General features: G+C 30.4%; 1 long non-coding RNA gene across 1 annotated transcript; it reads right to left on the bottom strand.

Annotated features, from left to right (window-relative positions):
* Nucleotides 1–258: 258 nt before the first annotated feature.
* LOC129305164 (uncharacterized) lies at nucleotides 259–4,228 on the bottom strand. Its single transcript, XR_008591892.1, has 3 exons — nucleotides 3,071–4,228; nucleotides 1,162–1,316; nucleotides 259–723 (listed from the first exon to the last, which is right to left on the bottom strand). It is a non-coding gene; the product is annotated as an uncharacterized LOC129305164 (long non-coding RNA).
* Nucleotides 4,229–6,035: the final 1,807 nt, after the last annotated feature.

Here is a 6,035-nt window from a genome sequence, read left to right as displayed (position 1 = left end):
TTTAATATATGGAGAATTCAAAATTAGTTAAGAAAATAAGAACTTCTCAAGAAACAATCAACACTTGATGGTGTAGCTATCCTAATCCACCCAAATTTTCCATTTAGCACTCCAAACACATAATGAAACTCAACATTGTTCAATCTCATGCATTTTCCAGCAATTTAAGAATTTGTATAAGAAAATCATTCCAACAAATATAATTGCATCCATTGAAAGTTACTTAAGTCTAAGAAATTATCAACACACAACTCAATCTAGAGTCCAAAAATTACATGAAATTGAATATACAATTGATCAATTGAAGAGTTAATTCCATTCAATCACACATATTAGATATCCCTAACATATATATGGAAAAATTACACTTAGGCACAATTATACACAAATAGAATGAGAATTATGCTTAAGAAAAAGGACAAAAGAGAAGAATTAATCTCAAGAACTTAGCTCTGTTTGAATCCTTGAAATGATCTTCAATTAAATATATGAATTATCACCTAAACCCAAAGCCATGTTTGATTTACGCCCTTGGATCAACTTGAATTTGCAGGACAATTTCTTGGCCCTTAGATATTTTAGCTCTCACTTTGGAATCATCAATTTTTCAAACCGGTAAACTCCACCATTAGATCATTCACTCTTGCACCTTTTAATAAATCTTGACCTTCCATTTAATGCCTCACCCCCTTGGCCTCTTAACCCGTTAGAAGTTATTATTTTCTACACCAAATATTAAAATAAAATCAATGATGAGACATTTATAATATTTAAGAATAGGATAATTAATTCAGATAAAACCCAAAAGTCACGTAAATTCCAATTAAGCCCATGAAATCAAATAGTTTACAATTGATCCTAACTAAATATCAAATAAATGCTAAGAGCTAAGAAATAGGAGATAAAAAATATAAAATTATGCTATGAACCAACTATATATCTCACAGAGTAACATATATACATATTTGTGTTTTATCCCAAAAAAATACACATGTCACAGCAAATCTAGAAAAAAAAAAGCTGTTAAGAAAATCAACGTATATATAATACTCATACAACGTATATATGAAGCCTTAATTAACATTTTGCATGACTTTATTTTCAACTTTCTTTTACTAACCAACGACTATGCCACATTAGTTTCTACTTTTTACACAGTACCTTTTATCTCTTTGCATTTCTTGTCTTGCTCATCGTTGTCTTCTTCAATCTTGCAGGTGACACCTTGCTGCCTTGAGGCAGTACGATACCAAAGAGGCAAGGGTGGTACGTAAGTGACAAACCTCTTTCTGTTAGTTTGTTTCAGAACAATTGTACTGGATACAAGAGAAAAGAAGATAGTGCAAAGATACTTCTCTTGAAGAATGGGGTCAAATACAATATTTAAAAAAATCTAAAAAAGAAATCGCGCTATATATTTCGAAACTTTGAAGAATGCATTTCATTTCTTAAACTCCATGTAATAATGAGAAACATGCAGGTTAACTTGAATCCTAACCATATATGTTCCTTCTTAATTAATGGAAGATCAGTAGTGGAAACAATATGCTCTCAGTATCCATTGTTGACCTTCCTTTCATAATGACAAGCCAATGTACTTTTAATTTTTTGAAATCTCTCAAAATCAAGCCCAAGTTATATGGTTGCTAGAAGGGGAGAAAACAAGAAGAAGCGTCTGAAGCAAATTTTTTGAAGCTGTACGTCTCCTGCTTATGCATGGACACATCACTTTAAAATATTAAATCTAACGTTGAGTTTGGTCGAAAAAACAAACTCTAAAAAATGTAAGTAATTATCTGTCTGGAAAGAAGAGAAAGATAAGTGTAGTATAAAGGTTTAGTCATGCATCTGTGCCTACACAACATGAAACCTATATATATATTGAAGTGAGAAACTTCATTTTATTATTATTATTATTATTATTATTATTATTATTATTATTATTTTGTCTATGACAGATACTTGCATCCCTAACTTTGGTCTGCGTAGAATTTTCTTTAAATTTACTGGCTACTCAATTTTAAAGGTCTCTTACAGTTTTTTTTTTTGGTCATAAAGTGTTTTTAACTGTTATAATCTCTATTTTTCTCCAAAAAATAATACTAACCCTAATATATATATATATATATATATATATTTTGCTAGATAGATCAACATATATTTATAGCATTAATTTTTAATAAATACGTTGTAACAACAAATTAAAAGAGAGATTGAAGTAAAATAAATTAATGCATGGAAAGTAAAATACATACACGCGCGCACAACACAACACATATCGCAGCAGGGATTAAAATAAAGTTTGTCTAACCAAAATGCAGCACAAGCATGGCAATGTCAAAACTTGTGTGCGAGCTGGCCTAACCCAAAATTAAGGCCGAAAGGAAGAAAGGAAAGAAGAAAGAATTGGATCTGATTTAATTAGGCTATTTATGTGAGTGAGTTTGAAACTCTAGTTGGCTAAATGCTGAATGAAGAAAATGAATTTAGCAGTACTGAATGGTAAATTCAACAGTGTGTGAGAGTATGTACTTTTGTGTGTGTGTTGTGTGGAGGCTGAGTATGTTGAATTGGACCACATCAACATGTGCCTACTATAAACGTTGCTTATTTATGTTTCAGATTCATCATCATGTGACTCACAATAAATGTTCCCAAAAGAAGCAAAATAAAGGTGGATGAAACGGACACAAGTGAGAGTATTTATTGCGCTTAAAAACATTAAATAATAGTAATAAATAAGAAATTACTATATTATTTCTTCAGGACAGAACACTTTCAAATTCACCTAACCACACATGCATGTACAGACAAATCCGTTTGCAGTCATGGAATCTTCAATATAGCAACTACCCTTTAACTTTGTCTTACATATATATTTTCAAATTTCCATCATTAATGTCAATATCTGTCTGGTGTCTACCCATGTGTGTCTAGTTTCATCCTCCATTTCTATATAATTATATTTCCAAAAGGATATCTAATATATAATAACATTGTCATCTAGCTTAATACCGTAATATTTAAGAAGGAGAGAATAAAACATGAAAATGTGAAAGATAATGTATACCTTATCAGATAATTGATGAATTGAGGGCATGAGAGCAATAATCCCAGAGAATGAACTCAGAAGTTGAGAAACGGATCTGTTGGTATTTGAGTGATTGAAGCTGCAAGATGACCTGATGACGGAACCTCATCTCTTATAATTACCAAGTTTTCTCTTCAATTAGTGGTCGTATTAGGATTTAACTTTATCTAATTCTAGGAAATTAGCTTGCCTATCAATTATAAAATCCACTTCAAAGGAAAAATCATTTGGTTTGTGGATTGAGAAATTAAAGGTGTGGATGTAATTTGCCGTATACTCTTATTATCATTATTTAACAGCCTTGATTATTTAAATTAAAGATATCATTGGAATCATTTTTAATTTATCTCGTTAATTTTCTTTAATTATCTTTTCTTTTTCATACCCAGTAATTGTGGATAACAATACGACTTAATTATTAAAATCCTTCTAAATATTTTGAATTATCGCATCCTCATTTGCTCAAGCTTGCTATATCCTTTCCCAGTTAATCAGAATGCCCCAGCAGAAAGAACCAAATCTAGGACATTAACGAGATCTGTATATATATAGGTGTGTAGCTTCTCGCTGACTGATTAATCTTTTCGATTTACAAAAAATAACTCATTTATTTTCAGAAATCCATGTGGCTTAACTCATCTCTAGAAGGAATTGAAACTAAATATACGTACCTCTTGAACACAAACTCTAAAATCCACCGTCGGAACGAATATTGAATATAGAATTTTCTCCCACTAACTATATAGATTTAGATAGATATTAAGCAGTAGTGCGGCAGGCAGGTTAATTACCAGATCATGCTGGCAGCTTCAAGCTCTCAGACCAACAAGTTGTGAATTGAGTGAAGAATATCACCAGCGAGGACGAAGGAAGGAATCCTATATTTGGTGGCGTTTGAGGAAATCAGATAAATGGAAAACAGACAGAAGGGGATAAGAAACATAGAAATTGAGAAAAGAGAGATAAAGCCGTCTCGTGATTCTCTGATCTCTTCTCTTCTCAGGGCGACGATGATGGATCCCTAAGAAGGCTTTTTATTCTGTGACACTGTGCCATAGAGAGAGAGAGAGAGAGAGAGTTGGTATTTAATGGTGGGTTTGGTCCTTCCCTTTCTTCCCTTACAGCTATTTTGACACTGACTCCTTCCCCGCTCTCTCCCCCCATCACTCTGTAGGTTTTACATTGTTGAACTTGTTATAATTTAATCTCAAGGGGACCACTGCTTGTTATAATTCATAAAAATGGAGAATAACAAAAAACAATGGAGAGAGAGAGAGAGATTTTGTGTTTTGATAGAGTAGAAAGGATTTGCTATCTCTGAGTAACGTCATGTTGATGAATTCATTTTTTTTAAATACAAAATAATTATATTAAAAGAGTTATCTTAATTGAGCTCAATGTATAATGCTAAAATATGACTTTAGGATATCAGATAATTATGCACAAAAATGAAGAATAAAAGAAAAGGTGGACAACGAGAAAGTATAGTTCATTACTTAAATCTAAAAAACGTACGCTAAAAAGAATAAAAAATGTAATTATTATCTAGAATTAAAATTATTAATTATGAGACTTGATATTAAATTTTAGAAAAAATATTAGTAATATTTTAAATGAGAACCTGATTTCTCAAAATGTGTTGTAGCTGGTGATAGTTTTGAAACATGGTAATAAATGTTATTAACTTCATAAAAATTTTGATTCTAGAATAATATCATTAGTTTTTAAGGTTATTTAAAAAAAATTGTTGCTTTACGTCCTAGATATAATTTACCCAAAAATGTGCATGGTTTGACCTCATATTTCTTAATTTCCTTCCTCACATGATGTTGTCCTCAATCCAAAGAAATAATATATATATATATATATATATATATATAAACAGACATAAAAGACAAATTAAGGAAGCCGGAAAAATGCAATTTCCTATTGAAATTAGAATTTTATTATACCGGTAATGTTCTAGGTCCAGGATATAATATCATTTTATTAAACAACTACTTTAGGTATTAAATCTCGTGAAATATAATAAGAAATTATATCAAATTCCTACTGACCAAACATCATATTGCTTCAATAAAATATTCAGTATTCTCTCCCTCTAAAATTTATAAAGGACATTTTTATTTACTTCACACGAATTATAGAAAATAGTTAAAAGTGATTTCTATCATTAAAACGGTAACAAAAAAAAAATTATTACTACATTAAGACTACCTTTTATCTTAATTATATTTAATTTATTTTTTATATAATCTCTCCATACAAATAATTAAAATATTTTGTGTAAATGAAAGATTTAATGCTATTGATTTTATGCAACTGTTCTTTATTTTAGACCAACACTAACTGGTAAAACTTCCTATATTTTCAAGGGTAGAGGGAGTGATTCACTAAACAATATCTTTAGAATAAAATAACTCTTTACCATATGATGCTATATTGAATACCAACCACATACAAACAGTTCATATAGCATATGATAAAAAAATAAAACTTCAATTAAAATTTAAATGGATTATCAATTAAAATTGAACATCGGAAATTAAAGGATTTTTTTTTAACAAACAATAACATTATAGTAGTTAAATCATAAACCTTGGGCCCGCCAAAATAAACACACAAATTTATTGCTTCTCATGCGCTGCAACTGTCACATGCATAGTGTCTATTAGAACATAGAGGGAAGACATCGTCCTTCAACCATAGAAGCGTTTCTGTTCACTAAAAAGCTTCAGACACACACTTTTGCCCTTTGGGCTCACATTTGACCAATTTGATTTAATTTAATCTTACCCCAAACATCTATTAAAGATCCCGTCCCCATGTGATTTGAGACTATTAATTACTTCTTCGTCCACTTTATACAGCCAACTTAATTATTTCTCATTAATCAGTATTCAAACATTATTGAACAAAGTAGCTATAATTAATAAAACTAACG

Source organism: Prosopis cineraria, unplaced genomic scaffold (assembly GCF_029017545.1).
Source record: "Prosopis cineraria cultivar Desert tree isolate PC_DT_omini unplaced genomic scaffold, ASM2901754v1 PC3, whole genome shotgun sequence".
NCBI classification, from domain to species: domain Eukaryota; kingdom Viridiplantae; phylum Streptophyta; class Magnoliopsida; order Fabales; family Fabaceae; genus Prosopis; species Prosopis cineraria.
Note: the sequence above shows the minus strand (reverse complement) of the source record. Positions and strands in the feature narration are given on the sequence as shown.